The sequence below is a fragment of the Orcinus orca genome, chromosome 3 (genome assembly GCF_937001465.1).
Source record: "Orcinus orca chromosome 3, mOrcOrc1.1, whole genome shotgun sequence".
Taxonomy (NCBI): domain Eukaryota; kingdom Metazoa; phylum Chordata; class Mammalia; order Artiodactyla; family Delphinidae; genus Orcinus; species Orcinus orca.
The window spans coordinates 51,788,913-51,816,668 of record NC_064561.1 but is presented as its reverse complement, the minus strand read 5'-3'; positions in this window follow the sequence as shown (position 1 = coordinate 51,816,668).

The window sequence follows — 27,756 nt, the reverse complement described above, 5'->3', positions numbered from 1 at the left end:
TTCCATCACTTAAGGAATGTTGTGATAGACAGAAGGAATACTGAAATGTGTACTAGAGTCCAGAGTGGAAGACACTGGTTTCTAAATATTGGGTTCCTATATCCAGAAAGCAGATGAGCCCTATTGAGTGAAAACAAATGAATGACAATTTGCTTCTCCTTTATGCAGAAAATCAACTTGCATTCAGTTCCCTTCTTTCAGGTGTACTAAGGTGTCCTCTTGTTCCATGATCTCTGATGGTAGCTGTGTGCCAACCTGCATGGATTGGTGATCAGGGAACTGTTGTTTCACCGGACCTTCAACCAAGTCACCAGCTGACACAAAGAGTGGGCATAGGCTGTTCTGTGTATGGTTCCCACTGGGAATATGCTTGCCCTGGGAGTCAGGACAGGACACTGTTGGAGATTACAGGAAACTCCTGGTGAATCTGGAAGAGTTGGAAAGCCTTCATTCATTTCAGAGAATAAAAAAAGTTCTCCCTCATTGTGGAGAATAGCATACTAATTAAGAGCATGAGGTTTTGTAAACACATGTAAGATATGACTTAAACCTTGGCTTTGCCTCTTAACACATGTGATTTCAGGCACATTCTTGACATCAGTTCTGCCATCCATTAAATGGAGATAGCAAGTCTAGAAATTTCACAGAAATATTGTGAGGATTAAATGAGATGGTATATATAAGATGTTTAGCCCAGTGTGAGGAATATAGTAAATGTTCTAATAGTATTAGCTATGATTATGTGGCTGTTTTCCTTGGACATAATAGAAATTTTTTGTTGCTGATGTAGGGAGATGATGGGAAAGGCAATTGCAAGCTTTACAGGAGTGCATATGAGACCAATTTGAAAGGCAGTGGGACTCAGTGGGAGCAACTTAGGGACAAATGAGGGAGCATAGGATGCTGGGAAAGAGGATGCTTTATAAAGAATTTCTATCAGCAAGACAGCGCCTCGCCCCTGGGTCTAGCACAGAAATGGCCTCAGGTCATTTCCAAATTTGAAAGGAGCTAGGACTGGGAGTGCCCAGGCATATTGCAGATGCATGGGGGCTAGCCTAGGAGGTGGGCATTGCTCTAGTTAGGGAGTCTGAATTTCAAGTGACTACAAATAACAAGTCAGAAACCAGATAGAAGCAGAGATGAATGCATCACACACACACACACACACACACACACACACACACACACACACAGTAAAATAAGATTTCACATTTGTATGGTTTGTTATGGTTTATAAAATACTTTGATATTCATTACCATTTTGCAGAGCATGGCGAGCCATGAGTCATTAGCTGGGTGAATAGAAACCTGGCAGCCTGGAGAGAAACTTTGTCTTTTAGGTACTAGGGGATCCATAAAAACAAAAGGCAAGCAAGGAAGGCAGAGGACCAGATATGAAACTTCAGCATCAACAAGGTTACCTTTAATCAAGTGATGTAATTTTTCTAAGCCTCAGTTTCTTTATCTGCTAAATGGGAAAAATTATGCTGTCTGCCTTACCACGTTGTCATTAGGATTTAATGAAGCAATGAATGCAAAATGCTTAATGCTACTAAGTACTTAACGTAGTTGTGAGCTGGTCAATGGTGAGGAATGTCTGGGATGTTTAGTGAGGAAAGGTGCCTGGAAACAGATTCGGAACAAAATGAAGAGAAGAGAAAGTAGGGAAGAGAGGTAGCAAAAAGAAATGTCCTACTTGGTATTTTTGGCCTGATTTTGGAGTTAGCAAAGCTAGAAGCAGAACTCCTCACCCAGTCTTCCTTCTCCTATATCAGGCCCACTTTCTAATTACTGGGCCTAAATAAGAGTCTGTGTTCCCCTATAGACTGTACCTGGCACACTAGACATCCGTCTGGCCTCACTTTGTCTCAATGAGTTCCTAATCAAGACACCATGTTCTTGGTGTAAGATCTCAGGCCTCCACAGAGGATTAAGCTGAAACATCCTGTCCCTCTGGTTCAGAAAGCAGGAGATCTTTCGACACATTTCTAAAGAAGTTGGCAGTGCTTGTTGGAAATACTGATGAGTGGTCAAAGCTTTGGCCAGGCCTAGGAGTACTCTCTGTAAGCTCACTTGGGGAATAAGAGCTTATCCGTGATTCTAGGCCTTACTAGATCTCCGGTAAAGTATCTCTGTCCCTTAGTCAGGGGACAGCATTCATTAGCAGTATTCTCAGCAACTTCTGATTGTGATCTCATCAGTTGTTTTCTTCTTAACTCACTGTCTTTCCATCTTTCCATCCATCAATCCATCCATCCATCCATCCACCCACCCATCCATCCCTTCATTTAACATCAATGCTTAGTTCATATTAGACTTTGTGCCTGCCTCTAAAAAACTCTCATCTGTGGCTTCCATTGCTAATCTATACAAACTTACCAACTTCTCTGATCCTTTGATATCTCCCAGCCTCTTTGAACTTAGTAGATTTCTGGATCTCATCAACTTGGTCTTCTCATGTCTCGTGATTGTCTTGGCTGATAGTCTAACACTGGCACCTTAATTTTCAGGGGTGAGGCTTCTTGAGGCTTGAATGAAGTATTGAATTTTGGAAATATGTTGCATTTTTCCTTCATTTTACGTGAAGGAAATAAGCAGTTTGGTTGTCTAGTCTTGAGAATGGGATCCAGCAACTGGGGCTTGGTCTTTGCTATTAATTGGCAGGTAAGGAAAAAAAAATGTGCTGAAAACTTCTTCCTAATTGCACATTTTTGGGTCCCTTCCTACAATCACCAAATTATATCACCCTCTTCAAAGAGGCTAATTTCCTTTGTGAGAAAAACAAAGTAATCAACCAAAACGCTGAAAAATCCAGTCTTTCTGGTTAATTAATTAATTAATTTTTTTACTGTCTGTAGAGTTGGTGCTAAAGAGTTTTCAGATCCATGACTCCCAAATCACTGATGCTGTCATGAGGGACCATGGAAGAACCTTGATCTCTTGCTGTACAAATCATTTGTGGTGTGTGTGTGAATTGGAAGATTCAACCTTTAGTTGTGTGCAGGCACCTGTTAGTACATAGGTAGAGATAAGATTGTTAGCCATCTATTCTTACCTCTTCCCTTAGTGCTCTATCTTAAAAAATTCCTTTTGTGTGGTCACCATAAGGAGATGTCTAATTTTGGGAATCTTCATTTTGACACATACCCGGCACCATCCCTGACCCTTGGCAACAACCAGGCCTTCGTAGAGCGTAATGTCTCTTATGGTACAAAGTTATCCAGGTTTGTTCTGGTCACCACCTTTTGACAGGGCTTGGACCCAAACCCCTGTGTGGCCTTCCCATCTGTTCCCTGGTTTTCCTGCTCTACTTGCGGTTCTCATAAAGACGGTAAGCAATTAGGCTGTTCTGTTGTGGCACATGGTAGTGTAAAATTATGGAATTTAGGATTTTAATGAGTTCAGGTGCCATACAAAAGAACTCCCCCTACTCTTACCCCCACCCCTTGTCCATAAAATTATATGGCTTTAGAATTGGGGCTTTATGCAACCTGGACTAAGCCATTTTATTTAAAGAGAAAAAGTTGACAAGGAAAAAAAGAACCAACACAATTATATGCAGATTTGTTCATAAATCAGGCACTGCAGCAGCTGTGCAGCACATGTTGGCGATCCCGAGTTTGTTGCTGGAACTTGAAAGATAAACATGAACCTGTTTTGACAGAGGAAAATCTGTTCACAGCAAGGAGCTGACCTTGTTCTTTAAACAGGGAGGATGGTGTGGCAGCCTCCTGTGCCCTGCTCTGTGTTGCTGTGTGGTGGTGAGGGTCACATAAAGAAGAGACCAGAGAATGAGAAGGGATTTACCTAGGGCAAAAGGAATCAGCGAAAGACCCCAATCAGTAGGCAGAACTTGGCTCTTCCACCCTTCTGGGGCCCAGTTAGCTAGGTCACTGGAGCAGGTCAGACTTTTTGTATGTATTTTCAGAGGTGAAAGCTCTTTTGCCCTAGAACTAAACAATGTAGGGGAAAAGTATGCAATTTATTACAAAAGAATAGTTCTGAGACTTATGTCCTTTTAAATATATGTGTATGTCCTCAGAGCTCCTGCCAAGCCCTATGCTTGCCCTAGGCGTGTGCAGAAGGGAAGGACAAACAGAATGGATCCATCTGTTTTAGGATTCACTGCAAGGCTGATTGCTTTTGCTCTGGCCTAGTGCCAGTAGGAACTCATTGCAAGGTCCAGCTGTTTCCAGCCGTTTCCTTGGTCCAGGTATTCCTTGGGGGATGGAATGTAGTGTAATATATTTCTTAGCTGGCTTTTTGTGGGAATGGGTATCCTGAGTTGACCTGCCTCTGCTTCAAATGGAAGCAGGTAATGGTGACAGTCACTTCGTGGCAATATGGCAGAGATTGATACTTACATCTGTGGGGTCAGTTAATTACCGGGACTAATGATGATGTAAACTGCCCGAAGCAGACGTGGCTAACCTCCTTTCTCCTTCTACTAAATAAAAGGAGAGAATTTTGGAGTGAGTCTGATTGTCTTCTTTTCCTTCTGTTTTTTCCCCTAGAACTCTCTCTGTTTTGGTACTTCATTGACAAGAGTTAATAGTAAGGGGGCCTCTCTAGCGAATCTCAGGCTAAAGGCATTGCGTGGTTCTATGCCTTTCAAGAACTTTATCCCAGGATGGTCCTCTGTATCAGGCACTGGCCAAGTGAAAAGATCTATCAGCACTAGATGCTTTTCTTAACCAGGAAAAATGTTAATGATCCCAGAGGCATGATTTTTTGTCTTTTCAGATGACTACTGTTCAATCTGTCACCCCAAGAGTCTCAAAGAAAACTCATATGCTCAAGACACACACACACACGCACACGCACACACGCACACACGCAAATGTGATGCATCATTATTAATAAATGAATGGAGCTATTTGTTATTTATTATTTAAACCTTCAATACTGGCTAGCCTGAGTGATGCATGAAATATAGGCAAGTAATTTATTTATTAGAGAAAATAATGATTTTTCCCCCCATAGCATAACCCCCTGTGACCCCAAACAGCAAGAGCTTTATCAAATACAAATACGACGGCTTGTAATTTTAGAGTCTTCCAGAGCATTGTAACTGACAACCTTTTTAACATAAGTACATTGAACAAATAATTTATAGATGTATTCTGGGAATATTTTAGGGTATTTTATTACTACTTCTGAAAGCTGTGGCATGTTATCGATTTTGGTATATTAATATAACCTAAAAGGGAGGGCACACGCTCAGCTCCTAATCAGCTTTGATGGCAAACAATATATTTTACTGAAGGGAGCCCTGAGCCAAAGCAGCAGAGGTTAACAATTACACATCATAGCCAAAAGTTTAAGATAATGAATTTCACTCATTATGGAACTTCCACTTTGGGGACTGAAACAAGTTTTCTCTGAATAGTGTTTCATCCCAATTTCTCACCCACCATTCGTTAGCATGACCTTCCTTTTCCTTCAGCCCCTTCCCCTCTTGCCACTTCCTTGGGGTTCACGAAGCCTGTCTCCTGCTGAAAGGATCACCTTTTCCAAAAGCGTCTTTTCAGATTGGGTTTGGGGGGCTTGTTTAAAAGAGGTGATTATGTTTCTCCTTGTATTACTTGCTTTTCCTAGGTGGTTTCTAGATAATTAATGCTTGTGTTATCAACATCCTGTTTATAGTTGATATTTTAAAATCACTCATCTCTTTGTTATATTTAGACCCAGAGCTGTATTACACAGACATTACTGTCCAAATTTATGACCCCGGCACTTAGGCTCCTCCTTAAATTGTCCTATCTTCAGCCCTCTGTAAGAAGTCAGTGCTTAAGTCAAGCTGGTCTCTTACTGTCTCTGAAACTCACATCATCATTCCTGCCTTTATGCCTTTGATGTTGCTGCTCTTCTCTTTTTTTTTGAGGTACGCGGGCCTCTCACTGCTGTGGCCTCTCCCGTTGCGGAGCACAGGCTCCGGACGCGCAGGCTCAGTGGCCATGGCTCATGGGCCCAGCCGCTCCGCGGCATGTGGGATCCTCCCAGACCGGGTCACGAACCCGTGTCCCCTGCATCGGCAGGCGGACTCCCAACCACTGCGCCACCAGGGAAGCCCTGCTCTTCTCTTTTTGTTACTGTCCCATCTTTTTTTGTGCAGAAGATTTTCCTGACCCCTCCAATACATAATTATCTTTTTCTTTGAACCTCTGTACAACCTAGCATCTCTGCCTTATGATTTAGCACTTTGTCGTGTGTGGCCTTGAATTATTGCTAATTTCTCTTTTACATGTATCATTTATCCTGGATTGACTCTGAGTAATTTGAGGAAAGGAATCATACAGGTTAAGTTTTTCTTGTAACCCCACATCATTTAGGATGCAGCTGAACAGATATTGGCAACTCAGTATATACTAAATTCAGAATACACCAAATGTAAGTTATACTAAAATCAAAGGAGAATCAACAACAGTTTTCAAAGTATGGCCTAGCCTGACTCCCTCTAATGATTTAAAAATTGCAGTATGATCAGAAATTCTACAAAATTCTGTCAGGCATAATTATTGGGGATGAGCTTTCTTTGCCTTTATTATTATTTTTAAATGTAAAAAATTATCATTATAAATACAAGAAATGCTCCTGTTAGAAAGATCTGAAAATTTGGAAAAGCAAAAAGAAGAAAATAATCTCCCATAATCCCTTCACCCTTAGTGAGCACCATTAATACCTTAGTATATACCTTTCCAGAGTATTTTGTGTGCATATGTGTAGGTTTATATACACACACATTTTACATACATCACTATTACTGCCTTCATTAATTTCCTAGAATAAATTGCCAGAAAGAATTTGCTGGGACAGAAGGGTGCGTATAACACAAAAAGACAAGTATGTGTGCACGTGTGTGTGTGTGTGTGTTTGTGTGTGTTTGTGTGTGTGTGTTTTAAAAATATCATACATTGTGCACTCTTGTAACCTGATTTTTCACATGCCAATAATGTGGCTTTAAGGGCTGCATATTAAGTCATCGTACCTTAATTTACTTAACCAGTTAATTATTTTTGAACATTTAGGGTTTTAAACTCTTCACTCCTACAAACTGTGCTAAAACGTGAGCTTTCTTGTAGGTAAATATTTGTGCACATTTTTCATGATTTCCTCAGGATAGAGTCCTAGAAGTGGAATTTCCAGGGCAAAAGGCCATGCATATTTTAAGGCACTTAAGGCACATTGCCAAACTGCTTTAGAAAGGTGGCATGCGTTTGTAGTACTGTGCGTGGTAATGGATATCGCTTTTCCCCACCCTACCCCTGTCCCTCCAGAGTTATTCCACTTGAACTTAAAGAACCAAGGTTGGGAGAGCATAACTGGGTTTACAGTGAGGGAAGTGAACAACCACCAATGTGCTGCCATAGCAGCTTCCTAAAAGACAGACGTGATACGTCACTCACCTGCTTAAAGTCCCTGTTTGCCTCTGACGTCTGAGGAACCAATTTTCCAACTCCTTGGCTGGGCCTTTTCTCATCTGTCCTCAGTGTATGGCTAAGCTCCACTGACCTTCATTCTCCGCCAACCATGCACTTTAAGCTCCTCCTACACCAAGAATCTCACCTTGGCCGGAACATGCCCTGCACGCTTATACCTCTTCAGTTTCACACCCAGGGGCAATGCTCATCTGTACAAAAGCATTTGTTATAGCCATGGATTAATCAAATAACAATAGCCAGTACATTCGTCACAAAAGGAAAAGAGCTCAGTCAGTGAAAAACTCTATGTTCTCAAATCTCAATTGCTTGTTGTGACATAAAATAGCAGCTAATATTCCCTGTGTGCCAAGTAATGGGTCATGTGCTTTCCTTGATTATCATTTGTAGTTATTTTCTTGTTCCCATATTATAGGTGAGGAAGCTGAGATTCAGAAAGATGGAGTAACTTGTCCAAGGACATGACTAGAAAGTGGTAGACTTGGATTTGAAATAGAGGAAATACAGACAATAATACTCTAACCACACCACACCATGTTGTCTACCAGAGGTCCCTCACTACGTCTCTTGGCAGCCTTCTGGGTTCATTCCAGGAGTTCTCCACAGGATGAAGGAGTTTCTGCTGGTTTAAAGGGGGCAAGGGGCCCGATGTATCTTTGGAATCCAAGATTAAGATGCATAGTTCAGGCATTAAAATGAAAAATTAAAACGTCTAGTTGTGACATTAGGTTTGCCTTATCCGTGCAGTTCAGGGTTTCTTAATCACGGCACTATGGACATGTTGGACCAGAGCATTCTTTGTTTGAGACACTGTCCTGTGCGTCCCCTGCCCCCAGTTGTAACAACTAGAAATGTCTCTAGACATCATAAATGCTTCTGAATGGGGGCAGGCAAAATCATTCCCAGAGAACCAGTAGTCTAACTGGAAAGATGTAGTGGACTTCTGTCATTGTTTTTGGCTGGTAGCAGCTGAACACTTTTCCTGTTATTTTGGAATCCTCACCTTAAGAGACATTTCTGGTTGTCACAACTGGGGGCAGGGAGTTCTACTGGCGTCCAGCAGGTTGAGGCCAGGGATGCTGCTACACATCCTATAATGCACAGGACGGTCCCCCATGACAAAGAATGCTCTAGTCCAACATGTTAACAGTTCTTTTAGCTTTCTGAGCTACTCCAGTGCCCTTCTGACAAATTCCTTTATTTTTGACTTAGGCTAGTTCAGTTACTGGAAACTGACAAAGAATCTCATGGCATCGATGTTTTCAGAGTCTGATAATATCCAGAAGCCCTATAAGAATTGCTTTGCACCAGGCAATGTTTGTTTAGTCATGTAGTAAATAGTTATTAAGCATCTGCTCTGTGCCAGGCACTGTGCTAAGTGCTGGGAATAGAATAGTCAGCCTGCCAAACAGGGTTCCTGCTCTCTTGGTGCTTTCAGCCTGACAGGACAGACGGCCGAGTGTGAGACGGAAAGCACAGTGTGAGGGACACAGTATCAAAGTCACCTTACATAGTTGGGGGGAGTGTTCGGGTCAGAATCCCCAGAGGAAAAGATGTTTAAGCTGAAGCCTAAAAAAGTAGTAGGAGTCACCCAGGAAAGAGAATGAGGAAGAGTGTTCTGTGCAGAGAGAACAAAACCGGGGGGGAGAGAGAAGGACAGAAAGGAGGATGGGGGGAGCTTTGGGGGGTAGATGGAGAGATAGAGGGAGAGAGAGCCAAGAGGGAAGGAGGGGTGAGGGGAGGAGAAGGGAGGGAGAAAGAGAGATAGTGAGAGAAAGAGAAAGGGAGAGAGAGGGAGAGAGAGAAAGAGAGGCAGAGACAGAGAGATCTCTAAGGAAAGAGTTGAAGTCTTGGGTGTCTGGAGCTGGGTTTCAGTGTGTTTTCTCTACGGCTCCTGAACCAGCCAGGGGAGGTCTCTGAGTTACAATTCCACAGACTATTCTTAGGACCCTCCAGCAACCTGGCTTGGGGGCCACCTGTCTCCTGCTGTGACAGTGCAATTTGGGAATAAGGTCTGGTGATCAAGGTTGAGAAGGGAGGGAGGAGATTAAAATAGACACTTATTTATTTTTCATTTTTCATTTAGCTTGTTGTGGGTTGACTGCTTTTCAGGATCTGATTATTCCCTCCCTGAGGGTCCTGTGGTCAGACACCAGCTGTGAGGATCTGTTACCATGGGTGACATTTTCATCCAGTGGGGGCCCGCGCTGCTTGTTTGCAGAGTGGCAGATGGAGCAGCTAATCGATACAGTCTGGGAGGTGGGCGTTGCCGCCCCCAGTGGCCCCCGCTCTACAATGACTGCTGAGCCCCAGGGGCTTGTGGAACACAGGCGGGTGACTGGGCCTTTGATTGGAAAAGACCTTGCTCACTAGGGGTTCTGGCCCCAAACAATGCCCTGTTCTTTATTAGGGTGGCCTTGGCACTTCCAGGATTTTTATAGCCCCTGCCTCAGGCAGCACTCCTGGGAAAAGCTGCTGCCAAACCCTTCTCGGCTCTGTGTGGATGATATGAGTATTCTCTTCTAGTAAGACTAGCAGACATTTTTTAGCAACATCTGTGTTCAAGCAATGCACTGAGTAGGGGGAAAGAACAAGGTCCTGCTCTCTAGGACCTCTAGGACCTTATGATGTAATCAGGAGCTTTTAGTCTGGTCATGGACCGGCCAAAGCCACTCAGTCATACATCCAACTCACTTATTGAATATGCTGTACTGTGTTCCAGGTTGGGGATACAAAGATGGCTAAGATGTGGTTGGTGCCCGCAGTACCATATTTAACTCTGTATGCCGTTGAACAATAGGAATAGCTAGGACTTACTGGGTTGTTTCTCTGTACTATCTCATTCAATGTTTGCAACTTTAAAAGATGGATACCAATATTGTCTCCATTTTTGAATGAGGAAACTGAGGTCTAGATTGGAGCAGTGATTTGTATTGATCTACAGTACAAGTATCAGTATTATTTCCACTGATATCTCAAGTGTTTTAGTATTCGAAATTCACACACACACACGTTCTCTGGGTAAGATATACTGAACGCCTAATAACATGTTTATTATGTTACAGAACAAAATTCAACTGAGTAAAATTTACAGATCTTATTGGCTTTATTCAACGATTCTCTAGCAGATAGAAAGAAGCTCCGAGGAGCTATACAAAGGGAAAAACTTCTACAAGCAGAAGGGGGCAGGAACAAGGAAGTTTTACTAGGCAAAAAATTGGATTGGTTATTGCAAAGTTACTTTCCTTTAGGGGATGACAGAGATCTATCAGGCAGATTAACTAAGTAATGCTCATCAGATGATTCCTGTTGACTGGTTTAAGATTTCATTTCTGGGAGAGCAAAAACTGTAATTAAGTTAAATCTTGGTTTGGTGACATGGGGCTTAACATAAGCGACTCTATTTTGGGACTGTTGTCTTGTTTTTAACAGTTATTTTGGATTGCTTAAAATCAGATGGTGAGAAAAAATTGATTCCTTGATTCCTTAATCCCAGTGGATTAAGAGTCAGGAAAGCTGGGACCTCATACTTTCCAGTGATATGGGACTAGGCTATTCATCAAACTGAACCTCAACTTTCTCTTCGTCAAGGAGGAATATTAAGGTTGGCCTTGTGTCTACCTTCTAGGAGTTTTATGATAACCAAATGGAAATCATGTATACATGTAACTCATGAACCCAATATGATAGCACATATAATAATCAATCATCTTCTGGGCCTTATGGAGTTGTGGTGTATTTTCCCAGCCTTCGTTGTCATTATCATTTCTGCTCTTTCAGTTGAGGAGGCTCATAGATAAGAAGTTTTCCTAGAATTGGAAGGGTAGTTCACTAAATAAACAAGGAGATGGCTCTTCTCCCTCCTTGCTCTTGCCATAAAAACATACACTAAAACACAGCCAAGTTGTCATCATCTCCCTCCTTCCTCTCATCTTCCCCTCCCTTCCTCCCCAAATTGGTAATTATTTCTTTTAAGCCACTACTCATATAAGCATCACTATTTTAATTAGTGAGAAGTGAACAGAAGAAAGAAGCTAGAAGGCACAGCAACAGAGCCCACCACGTACATGCTTTAATTATTCATCGAGGTAAATAAAATTAAATATTTTCCCAGCAATCCAGAGCAGGATCTGAAGTAATTACACTGTCAAATTCATCAGAAATTCTCTCATCAAAATAAAAACCTTGATGTCATTTAATAATTTATAATACAAATACACAAAAATTGTAAAATATTATAAATAGAAAACTGCAGGGTAAGTGAGCATGAATTAGTTAGGGGTTATGTTCTAGAAAGAGGCTGTCATGAGCTGTATAAATTTTTAATCAGAAACATTTTTGAGGCCTAATTTGGAGTATGGAATATACCAAGAACTTTAGAATACAAAGAACACAACAAAACAGCAACAACAAATTCCTGCTGCCTGGAGATTCATAAATGCTGTTTTTCTGAGAAAAACAGGACTCAAAATGATTTCAGGCAGAAGGAAAGAATGTCGTCTTTGATGTTATGTATGTTCCACATCGTCTGTGACACCTTACATGTTGTCTATACAGGTAACGAATGAATTAGTTAGCCTCCATGTAAAGAACCCAGATAGCAAATGGGAGAAGTCTGGTTCATTTCCACTAACAAAGAAAGGCGGTTTCAAGTCACTGAACCTTGTAAAACAATGTGTGATTCTGGAAAACATATGGTTTCATCCCAGTTTGAAATGGTTTTGATCTGTTGAGTTTCTGTATGGAAAAAGCCTGAAGCAAAAAGAGGAAGTGAGATTTTTCTTTTCCTCACTCTCTGAGAAGTGTACATACATGTCATGCCTTGCTTTAGGAAGTATCTCTGGGACTTCCTATCCCAGGTAAAGGATAGGTAAAGAGTGGGCAAGGCTTTGTTTTGCAAGGATGAGTCAGGCGGCAGCAGCTCCATTGACCAGGAAGGGAGTTCAGAAATGAAAGGTGGGCTTTCAAGATGGCTAATTAGAAAAGAAGCAGGGCCGACTTTTTAAAAAATTTACTTTAGTGTGTTTTCAAGGATCTAAGAGGTTGGCAGGGATGGTGACATGGTAGTCTTTTACAAAAAAAAAGGTAAGACAGATTGTGTTTATACTTAAAACCTTTCAAAAGCTTCCTCTTCTGCTCAGGATGAAGTCAAAGACCCTTCATAAGCACTTCAAGGGCCTGAGGGTTCTGGTTCTTCACGAGGCTGACATCTCGCCCCTCTGCCCCTTGCTGTCTGTGCTATGAGGGCGTAGCTCTTCTCTCAGCCTCTCCAGCCTCCTTCGACACACGCTTTCCTCTCTGCTTGGTACTTTCTTCTTCCCTTTTTTGCTGGGCAAACTCTTCTTATCCTGCAGGCCTCAGCTTATATGTTCTGTTTTCTAGGAAGTCTTCCCAGGTTACCAGATGCCATCAAGTTGTCCTCTTGTATCTCCCATGGCACCTTGTACCCCTCCACCCCTTTATAAATGTGCCACATTTGTAACACTTGGGGTAAATTACTTGTAATAATGTATTTACTATTTGTCTTCCAGAACCTTGGTGAAGGCAGGCAGAGACGACCTATGTGAGTGATCCTTCTTTTGACCCCCACTATGAGACCCTTTATGTTCTGTAAGCTCCACCGCATCCCCACATCATCCTCTTCCTTCATTCTCTGACTTTCCCTCCTATACTCCCCAGTTTGTCCACTTAGATCAACCTTTTCACTGTTCCTGACCAGCTCCTGCCCCAGGGCCTCTCTCAGAAGGTGCTTCCTTGTGACATGCTTCTTTACATCCTTCAGGTCTTTTGTCACATGTCAACTCCCAGGTAGAGTTTTCCCTTTATAAAATGTCTATCCACCTCCCACCTGCCAATACTCTCCATTCCCCTTTCCTGCATTTTGGGGTATTCTTAGCATTTAGCAGTTAGCCTGCTATGCACTTACCTATTCACCTTGCTTCTTGTCTATGTCTTTCCCCTCAAGATCAGGCAGAGATTTTGTCTGTGTCCTTCAGTGCTGTATCCTGAGTCTGTAGAACACAACCTGGCACATAGCAGGCGCTCAGTAAATATTTGTTGAAATAATGAATGAAGTAACTACCTCTAGGTGGGGGAAAAAACAGATGAAGAGCTAATATCTTCACGGCAAACCCTTTTATAGGAAAGTGGGGGCTTGGAGGGGTGGAGGCTGTGGTGGGATAGGGGTGGTGGGGAAAACTGGGAGAGGTGGATTAGCCTTCTCCCACTCCCCAGTGTGGACCATTCAGGTATGTATGAGGTCCCAAAGCCTATGGCTTCTTCTGAGAAAGACTTACTGTTGCAGAAGTAATTGGTGGGAGGGAATGCCTGATGAGGAAATGGCTAATTTGTTGTTATAAATCAGGGATGACAGATAGGTTTCGATGCCAGTACCAATTCCATTTGCTTGGTAGTGGTTACTTGGAAGGCTATGTTGAAAAGGATTCTGAAGCTGTTTCTAGGTCTAATAGAAAAGGGTGTTGTGATCAGAGATGTCTTGGGCTTGGGAAAGGGGACATGGCAGCATTTGTATCATGCATTTTTATCCTGACCCCTAAGCTTGGAGTTGGTTCTGGTCTTTTCCATGGAAATCCAGGCTTACAGAGGGACTAATGATACCCTTGTGTTAGTCTATTTGTTTTATGATTCTAGTGAAAGCTAAAGGTTAAGGTATTCAGGAGAGACCTAACAATCCAGACCCTTTAGGGATTTGGGTATATCCTTGGGTTGATTGATTTTTTTTTTTCTCCCGGGGATGAAATGGCTGAGCTATATTGGTGGTTTATAGCTTAGGTGCTCTAATTTGGAGGGCAGAATTCTTCTAGCCTCACTTCTTTAGATTGGCCATTCAGACCAATCCCCTGTTGCTAAGACAGTCTGCAGAAAATGACCCAAGGCAGACTGTTATGTAAAATCTTGGCCTGAAGAAGAGACTTGACCCTAATGTGATTAGCTCAGCACACCAACCCTGTGAGCTCACTGGCCCATAAAAGCTATCGCTTCCACTCCCAGTGCTGCCATCAACCTGATCTCAGCTCCCCATTCTACCAATTGTAATTAATGACATTGCTTCTTTTCAGCAAGGCTTCCGTGTCCCTACACTGACATGCTTCCCTTCTCTGAACATTCCCTTAGCAGAGCTGCTTCCTTGCATTTATCTCAGCATGTGTCTGATCCAGTTTCTTATGCTAGGTGTTTATGTATTTTTAGTATTTTGAGGTCTCTTTCCTCTCCCTCACTAGATTTAAGCTCATTAAGAGGGACCATTATAAATATGTCCAGTATCTTTTTTACTGACTACATATCAGGATCTTAGCACATATTTTTGTTTAAAAGGATCACTGTTCAATACACTGTTGGCTGGCTTCAATGGGTCACCAGTTCAATGGTATAATTGGTGTAATCTTTTTTAAGGGCCATATGGCATTATCTATGAAATTTTTGAATATGTATGCCTTTTCCCCTAGCAATTCTACTTCTTGGAGTTTATTCTACAGAAATACCATAGGAGTTTGCAGATATCTATATCTACATGTAAAAGAATGATTAGTACAGAATTATTTGTGATGGTGAGAATGTTCATCCTGGGAGAGACTGTGTTATAAATTATGTAATATACACACAATGGAATACTGTGTAATCATTAAGAAGTAAAGTACTTCACTATATAGTTACAAGCAAAAATGTCCAAAATACCATGTATAATTGTGTAAAATGGTATTTTTTTCAATTAGCCACAAATACATGTACAAATATACATATGTGTATAGACATGTGAATATATATAGTACATAGAAAAGGACTGGAGGACATACACCATATTATTAGTGATTTATCTATGGTGGGTAGGATTGGGAAAACCAAGGTTTTTTTTTTAACTTATAATGATTTGGAAATTAAAAATATTCCCCTCCCCCAGCTTTATTGAGATATAATTGACATATAAGATTTTATAAGTTTAAAGTGCATGATGATTTGATACATTTATATATTTCAAAAAGATTACCACCATAGCATTAGCTAATACCTCCATCCCATCACAAAATTACCATTTGTTTTTTATGGTGAAAACATTTAAGATCTACTCTCACAGTAGCATTCAAATATGTAACACAGTATGGCAAAAAATTTTAATGGACACGTAATCATTCTAAGATGAAAAGATAGTTTAAAAAAGAGCTGATTATAAACAGGGCATGGCAGTTGTGTTTCCTAAAATATCCTAGAGTTCAGAGATGTTTTCAAAACAATTCAGTAGGGAACTCCCTGGGGGTCCAGTGGTTAGGACTCAGTGCTCTCACTACCAGGGCACCAGGTTTGATCCCTGATCGGGGAACTAAGATCCTGCAAGCTGTGCGGTGTGGCCAAAAACAAACAAGCAAACAAACAACAACAATTCAGTAGCCCTCTTAGTTATCCAGGGTGCTTAAATATTTCTTAGAAGCATTAAATATAAACTAAATGTGGTGTTTATGTAACGAAATTGTCATTTTTCCCCTTCTCACTGATATCAAGCTATCAAGCTAGACTATGTGACTTGCTCTGGTTAATGAAATGTGAGTGAAGGTGATATGTGTAATTTCTGAACAGAAGTTTTAAGAGCCAGTTCAGGGTTTGCTATGCTCTCTTTTTCTCTTTGTCACAAAACCAGCAATATTCCAGAAAAGAGTTTGTCCATTACCCTGGGTCCCTGGAGCAGAACTTCAGCCAACCCTGATGGCCATGTTACAAAACAAGAAAGAGAAACTTGCTGTTGTAAACCACTGAGATTTCGGGGGTGTTTCTTACTGCAGCATAACCTAGATTTATACAGCTATTCACACACTTCATCAGTCCTGTAAGTAGAGGCCTTCACTGGCCTGGAAATCATGTCATCTGGTTCTAATCCCAGCTCTGCCAAAAACTTTCTGTGATTTTATTAGCTAGGATGCTTCAGATTGCAAGAAATTGAGAGTACGGTAAAAAGTAGCTTAAACAGGGCTCCCCTGGTGGCGCAGTGGTTGGGAGTCTGCCTGCCGATGCAGGGGACGCGGGTTCGTGCCCGGGTCCGGGAAGATCCCACATGCCACGGAGCGGCTGGGCCCATGAGCCATGGCCAATGAGCCTGTGCGTCCGGAGCCTGTGCTCCGCGATGGGAGAGGCCACTGCAGTGAGAGGCCCGCGTACCGCAAAAAAAAAAAAAAAAAAAGTAGCTTAAACATCAAGGATACTTACTATCGTGCATAACAAGTCCAGAGTTGCAGCTTCATGACATCATTGAGGACATAGCATCTGCCATCTTTGTGCTTGCCCTTCCTGTCATGGTTGTACAGTGGCTATAGAAGTTTCCGGTGTCATATATAGACCTTATAGTATCCCGTGAAGAAGAGTGTTTCTTTTTCTTCTTTCTTGTTTTCACTCGAGGAAAGTACTTCTTAGAAATTCCTTAGCAGACTATCTCCAGATCCCATTGGCCCGGATTGGTCATATATCTGTGCCTAACCAATCACTGCTAAGGGTATTGAGAGGCTCTGATTGGCTTTGACCAGCCATGGTTCATTTCCTCTGGGGGTAGCAGTGGACTCCGTTTCTGAGCACATGGCTGTATGGCAAATGATTACCCAAAGTTGGGGTTTTGTCATCCAGGAAGAAGGGGAGGATGGAATTAGTGTTTACTTCAATGACCTTAAGCAAGTACATCCCTCCTTAGACTTTATAGTTCCCCCATGGATAAACTGAGGGTATTGGACAAACTGGCTTCTAATGCAGGGATTATTATCATAGAGCCCACAGACTTTGTCCCCTGAAGAAATGGAGTCCAAACTTACTTACAGGGCCTTGGGTATGGCAGAGCTATTGTCTGTGCCCCAGGGTGCCGCAGACTGAGGTCATCAGAAGTCTTGTTTTATCAGCTTTCTGACAGGCAGACATGTCATGGGTTCCAGCGCCCATAAAATCTCGCATTTTGGATTTTACATGCCCAGTGTGAATGAGGTCTAGGTGTAGGATATACTTGTGCGATTTCGTTAGCTTTTAGTTAGTTACATGTCAGATTGACTTTAAAAGTGCTTTGAAGACTTACAAAGTGCTTTGTGTTTAGAGATTTCTTTCTAATAGCTCCCACGCTCCACACTCCCAGATCTCTGCATTCCCTTACAATTTACCTTGACTCAAGGCACTTTATTGGCCAATTTAATATAAGCCAGTCCCAAGTGTTCTTGAGCCATGAACTTCAAAAATAATTTATCATCATCATTATTAAAAATAATGGTCAGAAATTATTTGGGGGCAGGGAGCTACAAAACCAAGTGGGTAGACCTCATGGGATCAAAGCCGAGGTCTTCACTGCTGCTTTCAAGGCACCAGTTCTCTTGCATCCAGGCATTGGCTGCCAACTGCCTGAGAATGAGATGGGCTCATCTGAGGAAAATGCCAGAGCACTTATTTTATTGGGCCACGTAGACACATACGCAGCCAAGGCCTGCTCAGGCAGTGAAAGGGGGCTGGATAGGGATCTGTAGAAACTGATACAGTTGAAGTCATCCTGTCTCCCCTGTTCTTCAGGGTATTTTAGCACCAACCCCCCCAACCCTACTACATGCCCTGGAAGGCTTTTATGAACTGTTTGTAGCTTTGCTACTTGGTACTGAAAGCAGGAATCCTAAACAGTGCTTAATTTCTTGACTAGCTTTTATGAGATCATTTTTTTCATCTTGATAAGGTACTGGGATGCTGACATCACTCTCCTTTTCCCAACAGACACATTGCCACCACACTCTGGTCCGTGGGAGGGAGGATTGTTAAAGACAGTAACTTCAGCCATCTCAAACTACCAGTCCTATTTGTCACCACTAAGACATAAAGCCTAGTAGGTCTCCTGAGTTGGCTTTGTATTCCTGGAGGACCTCTTAGAAATGTTGCTTTGGGGCCAGAGTAGCCCCAAGAGGTGTCAGTCAAGGAGAGACCCAAGTCACCAAAATAAAATGGACATAGCCCATCATGTAATTGTTCCAAAATATTTTGACGTTGGGCAGTGATTGGCTGAGTCTCTTATAATAGAGGGTGTCAAGCCTTCCTCAGGCCCAGGTACCCATAAAACAAAACCAGAGAGAAAGAGGAAGAGTAGATTGCCCATTCTGCAAACCCTTTATTGTTAAATCAAACATATAAAAAGTAACACAAAAGAGCTCTGTAGTTTAATGAGTTAGAAGGCAACACCCTTCTAACCACCATGAGGTCAAGAGATAAAACTATGTCACTTACCGCAGGAAGCTCTCTATGTGCCCCATCTGATCTTTCCCCCTTCCCCCAAAGTAACTACTATCCTGACTTTTATAATGTCTTCCTTGCATCCTTTATAGTTTTACCATCCAAGTGAGCATCGCTAGACATTCTAGTTTAGTCTTGCCCATTAAAAAAATTGACATGTCTTTCAAGCCTCTTGTAATCTACAGGTTTCTCATACATTCCTTTCTTTTTCTTCCAATTTACCTTTTCATCTGTAGATTTTCCTATACTGTGGATGTTGCTGATTATATACTCACTGTACAGTTCCTATGTTCTCTGTATTTTCTCAAATTGGGAACTATATTCAGAGACCCCATTAGATTCAGGTTCAATCCATTTGGTAGGTGGTACTGAGTTCTTTCACCAGGAGGCACATGAAGTCTGATATTTGCACTTTTTTAGATGTTAACATCAGCCAGTGCTCAATGCCTGGGCATTGCTAAATGGGGATGTCTAATTCTATCATTTCCCTTTCATTTATTAGCTAGAAAATTTATAAACAGATGCTTCCCCTCATCTACTCTTTGATTACCAAATTGTACGGTTCATATAGGAGATGCTTGATGCTTTCTCTTTATTTACCATAAAGATAATGAATTGGTTCCTAACATCCTCTGTATGTAACCAATTTGTTTTTTACAAAATGTCATTATAAATTCAAGGACTTGAGCATAAATTGCTGGATTCCTAGATTGCACTTTTAATCTGTGTCTTTTGTGTCTTTACTGTTCTGAATACATGGGTCTGTGCTTATGCTTGCGAACTTGGCTATTTCCCTGCCTCCAAATCATCTGGAAATGAAGCAGCTACACTTTCTGTGGACTGCTCAGAGACCAGCGGAAGATGCTTGATTTTAGTTTTTTGTTTCTTTATTTTTGGTTCTGGGGGCAGGTTAGAGCTAGTGTGGCAATGAACGTAAGGAGCTCTAGCTGAAGGACTTTGACAATGTATGGTCCATTTGGCAAGATCTTTGTCACTGTCACATGGAGGCCATTAAAGATCCCATTTATCCAGCTTTTTCCCTTACGATTTCATGAGCTCCAGGTCCCCTTCTAATCCCCAAGTCTGACTTTCCAAGTGGCTTGACGGCAGGAAGAGAATGCCCCAATCACACTGGCACAAATATTTTCTTTTTGCTCAGGTTTTTCACAAGAAATGGATAAATTAGCATTTTGTTGTCAAAATCATATTTCATGTTCTTCTGTAAGGAAATGTGAGCCCTGGAAATGCTTTCCTTGTAACCTTGCTTCTTTACAATTGGCTTTGTCCAGTTTTAGGGTAACCCTGTACTAGATTGTTCTTTTTTTTTTTTTTTTAGGTTTCTTCCAAGGCAGAGACTTACACTTATTCTAGGTAACTGAAGAAAAGCACATTCTTTTCAAGCTGAGTCCACTCACCCACATGGCCCTGAGGCAGGCCATTGATTTCTCTCGTTCTCTCATTCCAACTAGAATGAGGTACTACTGTTAGAAACCAGGTACCTTTCCTTGGCAACAGTAGCTGCTAACTAACAAGTAGGTCATTAACGAAGGGTAATGATGGATATAACCAGACTGCTTTGTTGGCCTTTAAAACTTTTTTCCCTTTGGAATGAAAGAGAATGCCATCTTGATACTTGAGTCTGTAAATCAGCATTTAGAATCCACAGATGAACTAAAACACATTCTCACCCCATCTCTCCATGGGTGGAAAAACAAAATTTGTGTTTCACTTTCTTGCTCTTCATTGTTTGCTTGGGGCGTACCTAGGCCCAGTTTATGAAATTGCTCACTCCTGACAATGAATCCAGTGCTTTCTTTTATCAGTGGAGAATCGGTTTGTAAAATTTCAAAGCCCTATTCTCCTAGACTGGCTGAGTCATATGGAAAATAAAAATTAATAATAAATATTAATTAACACTGATTTTCTGTAGCCCACTAAGCAAAGTCCAAATTAGATGACTTCATTTAAAGCTTTGGTGGCAGAGACCTAATTAATGAAAAACACCAGGCTTAAACAATTGGCTATCCATCTTTAAGCATAAGGAAAGGACAGAATCCATGTGACATTTCACTGAGGATGAAAAATGAACAATTGCGTGGGTCCTGGATAGTCCTGATTTGACAGGGCACTCTGGAGACTCTTAAATATCCCACTTTTCCTGAGACATATGGACTCTACACCATTGTCATATTTAACTGAGAAACTGGGTTCCCATGCATTCTGTTTGTTTCCTTGCTTGAGGCCTGTGGCTGGGACCTCATGAGTTTGTAGCAATTGGAGTCAGCTTTTGTTCAGCCTTTAAGATGAAAACCATAAACATGCTACAAAACACCAGAATATAAAGGGGATTATTGGTCCATAATTAGAGAACTAGGAGGTGGTTATTCTACCTTCACTCTCCCAACCACATGCCTGTCTGCTAGACCAGGAACAAAAGAGATTTAAAAATCAGACAGCCTTGGGCTTCCCTGGTTGCGCAGTGGTTAAGAATCCGCCTGCCAATGCAGGGGACACGGGTTCGAGCCCTGGTCTGGGAAGATCCCACATGCCGTGGAGCAACTAAGCCCGCGAGCCACAACTACTGAGCCCGTGTGCCACAACTACTGAAGCTTGCGCACCTAGAGCCCGTGCTCCGCAACAAGAGAAGCCACCGCAATGAGAAACCCATGCACCACAACAAAGAGCAGCCTCGCTTGCTGCAACTAGAGAAAGCCCGTGTGCAGCAACGAAGACTCAACGCAGCCAAAAATAAAATAAATAAATAAATTTATATATATATATAAAAAACAGACAGGCTTGAGTTTATTTTAATGGGAGCCCTCACGTCTGGGCATAGTTGGAGGCCATTTAGTTGACAAATAAAGAACGCTTATTCTGTCTTGGAGCCTCAGAAATCAGAGAATCATCGAAATAAATCAGCCTCAGATAACCAAAGAATCTGAGCATCTTGTTATGCAAACCTGTAAGCTATGTGAGAAAACACACCCACCTATGTGCATATTTCCTCAATTATTTGAATGTCCAGGTCCCCCCTTCAACTCTCATTTCAGAAGAATGACAGCTGGAGGGAACTGCTTCCTCCAGATCAAGTTAGTTGTCCATCACTGGAGGTGTTTAACCAGAGATCCAAGGGCCATCTGTCAGGGCCACTGCACCGAGGATTCACTCATCACAGAGGGTAGATATTTGAACAAGATAACTGAAGACATTTTCCAACTCTGAGAAGTTATGTGTTAGAATGCAAACATGCAAATTTAAAGGGAAATTAACTTTTGAAAACCATAGCAAGGAAATATTTTCCCAGGGAGTGAGTGCTTTTCGAGACTAGGATAAAGCCTAAGACTTGAAGCAAGTGTGGTCTTAATGGGAATCAGTTGGTCATTGAATTAAATTTTAATATTTCTGTGTACCTCCTGTTCCTACTAGTTTCTCTTCCTGTACATTGTGGTCATTTGACAGAGCAGCCTTATTTGACCTTCAGTGCAAATGAAATAACTGTACAAAAGATATATTTATATATGCAAATGTGTATTATCTAGTCTTGACTCCCAGGGAATAGGGAGACAGGAAATGCAAGTGTGCACTGTATAGACAAATGTTGATTTTTCTACCCTTTCTAAGCCCCTTTGCTTAGTAAATTATTCAGAGAGATGTGATATCTTTTTAAGACATCCTGAGTTCTTTCAGGATACTGCAGTATCTCATAAATTGCTTTACATGGTACACTGGTTTAAAACTATCCAACTAAAGTATATAATTTAATAAAACATCCTTTTATACTCAAGAACATCTGGATGTTGAAAAACTAGCAGTTTATTGGAACAATATTAAATTAACTATTAATGAGTGCCTCAAATGGATGATAGCATAAAATGGTGTGTAGAAAATACGGAATGAGTCACTATATATCCTGGAACAAGAATAGTAAATATGTATAATAAATACCACAGTTTTCCTATCCTGTACTCATGGCAGACATCACTAATTGAGCACAGCACTCTTTGAAGTTGGGCTTAACTTCAGAGTCTTAACCCAAAACTTCAGGCCATTCTGTTATTCAACTGGAGTTCCCCTTCTGCCATTCTTTCGTGAACTCTTCCATGAAGGCTTTTGTCCCCACCACTGACAAAAACAGCTCTTGTTAAAGTTGCTGGTAATTAAGTTCCATATTGCCAAGTCCAAATGTCAATTCTTAGGGTACATCTTGCTCAATTGATTAACAGTTGATCTTTCCCTTTTTCATAATATACTTCCTTTACCTGGCTTCCGGGACACCATACTTACTTGGTTTTCTTCCTATCTCCTTATTGTTCCTTCTCAGTATCCTTTCCTTGTTCCTTCTTACCACCTAGATTCCTAAATACTGGAGTATTCCCAGGCCCTGAATTCTCTGTCTACACTCACATTCTTGATAACCTCATCAGACTCACAGCTTTAAATACCATGTATGCCAATAACGACCAAATTCATGTCTTCAGCTTGGACCTTTCTTTTTAACTCCAGTCCCAACTCCCTATTCAAAGCTCCATTTAAGTGTCTAAATGTGACTCAAAGTTAGCACGCTTAAAATTTAACAATTTCGTTTTTTTCCTTAAAGCCATCTCTCCCCATAGTATCTTTTTTTTTTTTTTTGCGGTACGGGGGCCTCTCATTGTTGTGGCCTCTCCCGTTGCGGAGCACAGGCTCCGGACGCGCAGGCTCAGCGGCCATGGCTCATGGGCCTAGCCGCTCCGCGGCATGTGGGATCTTCCCGGACCGGGGCACGAACCCGTGTCCCCTGCATCGGCAGGCGGACTCTCAACCACTGCACACCAGGGAAACCCTCCCCATAGTATCTTTTATCTTAGTTGCTCAGACTAAATCTTGGAGTTATTGTTTACTTCTTCCTTCCGTCTCTCCCTCCCTCCCTCCCTATCCCTCCCTCCCTCCCTCCCTATCCCTCCCTCCCTCCCTCCCTCCCTCCCTTCCTTCCTTCCTTCCTTCCTTCCTTCCTTCCTTCCTCTTTTTCAAAACCATGTCTAATCCATCAGCAAATCTTGCCACTACCTTAATTATATATATCTGGAGTCAGATTACTTAGCATCTTTGTAACTATCTTGTCCTTGGATCTTTTGTTAAACACCTGCTGTGATGGATAACTCACTTCTGGAGAAAGTAGTTTCCTCCAGCTGGTAATCTTCTGAAATGTGGGTTGAAGGGTATAATATTGTGATTTATAATAAAAAATGTATATTTGGTATTTGTCCCCATTTCTGGCACAGAGCTTCTAAAACCCTTGGAATTTCCTAAGTGAAGAGAACATAAAGGTGTCTTTTGTTAGGTTAATGAAGTGACTTTAGGAATTCACTTAAGGATGGGGGCTGGTTGCCAGTGAAGTCAAACGTGATTAGAGGGTTGAAACTGTCAGTGTCCCCCCAACCTCTGGCGATAGAAGAGGGGCTGGAGATGGAGTTCAGTCACCAATCACTATTGACTTAATCAATCATGCCTCTGTGATCAAGCCTTCATAAAAACTCAGAAGGACAGCGTTCAGAAAGATTGTGTGTTGGTGAACATGTGGAGATTTGGGGAGAGTGGCATGGAAGCCCCACGATCCATATACCTTGCCCTATGTGTCTCTTCCATCTGGATGTTCATTTGTAGTCTAAGTTATATACTTTTTATAATAAACTGGTAATCGAGTAAGTAAAATGTTTCTTTGAGTTCTCTGAGCCACTCCAGCAAATTAATTGAACCCAAAGTGGGTGTCATTGGAACCTCTGATCTATAGCCGGTTTGTCAGAAGCACAGGTCAGTCAGAAGCATCTGGGCTTGTGAATGGTCTCTGAAGTTGAGGGGGCAGTCCTGTGGGCATGAACCCTTAACCTATGGAATCTGATGCTAAGTCCATGTAGGTAGTATGAGAATTGAGTTGAATTGTAGGACACCTGTCTGGTGTTGGAGAATTGCTTGGATGTATGGAGGAGGACTCCCCGCTACCCCACCCAATCCAACACACCCACACATCCACACACTCACACACCCACCCACCCCCCCACCACACACAAACACACACACATTAGAAGTGGTGACCAGAACCTTTAAAGGGGGACCTGAACTTTTAACTAACTGGGGCATGTACACAGGCGGGTGTGTTTTCTTGCATAACTTACAGATTTGCATGTAAGAAGATGCACAGATTCTTTGGTTGTCTGGAGCTGGTTATCTCTTGTCTGAGTATTATATTAACCACCTAACTGGTCTTTCTACTTCCATCCTTGCCCCCTGTCCCAATCTATTTTTCATATAGCAGCCAGAAGAATCATTAAAAACATACCATACAACTTGTTCTTCCCTTCTCTCTCTCTTTTTAAAAAATTTATTTATTTTTATTTATTTGTTTTTGGCTGCATTGGGTCTCCATTGCTGTGTGTGGGCTTTCTCTAGTTGTGGCGAGTGGGAGCTACTCTTTGTTGCCGTGCACAGGCTTCTCATTGCGGTGGCTTCTCTTGTTGCGGAGCACAGGCTCTAGGTGCATGGGCTTCAGTAGTTTAGCACGTGGGCTCAGTAACGGTGGCGCACGGGCTTAGTTGCTTCATGGCATGTGGGATCTTCCCGGGCCAGAGCTCAAACTGTGTCCCCTGCATTGGCAGGCGGATTCTTAACCACTGCGCCACCAGGGAAGCCCCTCTTCCCTTCTCTCACTCTGTCCAGCCACTCACGTTTTTCTCACTATTCTGCAAATACGCTAAACACATCTCCTCAGGCCCTTTGCACTTGCCTTTGCCTCTGCCTGAAATATTCTTTCAGATATCGACATGCTTCACTCACTTCATTCAGGTCTCTGCTCAAATGCCCCTTATCAAAGAGGCCTACCCTGATGAGACTGTCAGAAAACAGCATCCCCTTCATTTTTCATTCTCCTTACTTTGTTTCATTTGTTTTCATTGTATTTATCCCTGCCATATTGTATTTTTATTTGTTTCTGTTTCTCTCACATATTCCCTTCTTCTTTCTTCCCCTCAATGTAAGGTCCATGAGAATTCTGTGTTATTCATTGCAGTATCTCTGACACTTAAAACAATTTTGTCTTAGGTCAGATTTCCTGGAAGTGGACTCCGTGACTAGTGTGCAGGAGATTTCCTGGGGCTTGTTCACAGGAGCAACACATGTGAGGCAATGAAGAAGTGGGATGGGGTGGAGGTAGGTGTAGAACTGACTGGTGATCGCAGCAGAGTCTGCGGCCTCAGCACTAGGATAGTCCTTGGGTTGCCCCAAATGAAGGCAAGCAGACTAAATCCCAGAAATGAGCAGTCATTGGATGTGGGCTGCTACTGGAGAACAATCAAAATTTTGGGCAAGGCAGCTTCCTTCTGCTGAGAGCAATTCTCAGAGAGGGACTCAGCTTAAAGCTTTTAGTAGCCAGTATTCCCAGTGGCTATGGGAGTGAATACGCTGGTCCTGAAGAAGGAGGAGGGCTGGTGTTCCACAGCACCCACTCCATGTGCTGAGTGCCTGGATACTGAAAGCTTGAATACCATGCTTGCTCTGACACTGCTGCTCGGTCTGAGGTGTCCTCTCTACTATCCCACTGCTCTCAACCCTGAGAACTCAGTGCATCCTGTGGCCCCCGCTGATACCAACCAACCACTTGCAACAGCTTCCCAAGGCTGGGAGATGGAGAGGGTCAGCTGAGGCCCAGCGCCAGAAGTCAGAGCCGGCCTTTCAGCTTTGAAAAGCTGATAACAGGCATGAAAGTAGGAGGCATCTCTGCTCTGTGTCCTTGGGGACAAGAGCAAGAAGAGAATGCTTTCTAAGAAGACAACACATTGCTTTTGGGCAAATCTTTCCTAGACATTGGTAAAAATGGCTAAGGAACCATTACATTTGATACAAAGCAGCTGAAAAGTCTATGATTCTAAAAGTTATATCACACCGCAAGCTGATTTTCAGTGTCTCAAGCCTCTAAGATTTATGCCTCCTGGGATACTCAAAGCAACAGAGGCAAAGCACTTATTCATTCCTCCATTGTCTCACTGATTCATTCAACAGTCTATTATTAAATGACAAGATGTATTCTAGGTGGGTGGTGAATATATAAAACTAATACTACTAACTTCCTTAAAAAATTCTTACATTGTGCTAGGTACTGTGCTAAGTAGTTTACTACATGGATTATCTCAGTTTATCTTACAACATTTCTATAAAGTAGGTATTATAGTACATACTATTTTTCTTAGTTTTTTTTTAATAGAGTGGTTAAATACTTGCTCAAGGTCATACAACTAGTAAGCGGCAGAGCCTGGATTCCAATCAAGATGTTTGAGTTTGTAAAAGACTCTAGTACACTCTCTCTCCAAACAAGGAATGATTAGACTCTTAAGAAGCTTACAGTCCAGTAGGGAGACAGATAAATAAATGAAGTTGAGCTACTGAGGGAGTTAAGATGTGCATCCAAGGTCCAAGTATCAAATCCATGTTCATTCTTCTCTACTCATTTGTATACTTTGAGAATGGAAGATTGTAGTATTTCTAGCAATTTAATCAGGGTGCTTTGGCTGCATGTAACAGGATATCCAATGAAAAGGGGTTTAGATAATAGAATTATTTGCACACAAGAACAGTTCTGAAGGTAGGTGATGCCCTAGTTGGTTGATTTGGTAGCTCAGTGAGTTCAAGACTCTGGGTCAGCTTCCCCATGACCATACTTGCCCCAGCTGTATATTCAGCCATTATGAAGGATAGAGCTCTGGGCTCCATAGACCTTGGTGAGGTCCGTGAGGGGCAGCAGAAAGGACCCCACACCAAAGACCCTATATATGCACAGGAATTGAGTGGGGTCAGCTGCCTCGGTTAACTTTACTTTTTACCTGAAACCTCCTCTCCTCAAAAATGTTGCCTGAACTTCAGACAGTTGGAGTCCTTAGGCCACTGGGCCTAGGCTCAGCTTCCATGGGCTAGGTTGGGAGTGACCCAAGGGCTGTAGAACAATCCTAAGGTGAGTATCTGAGGTAAAGCCAGACTGAGAGCTAAGCAGAGAAGTTGACCAGAGCCACAACCTAGGGAGCTGAAGAGCAACACATAAATAAGG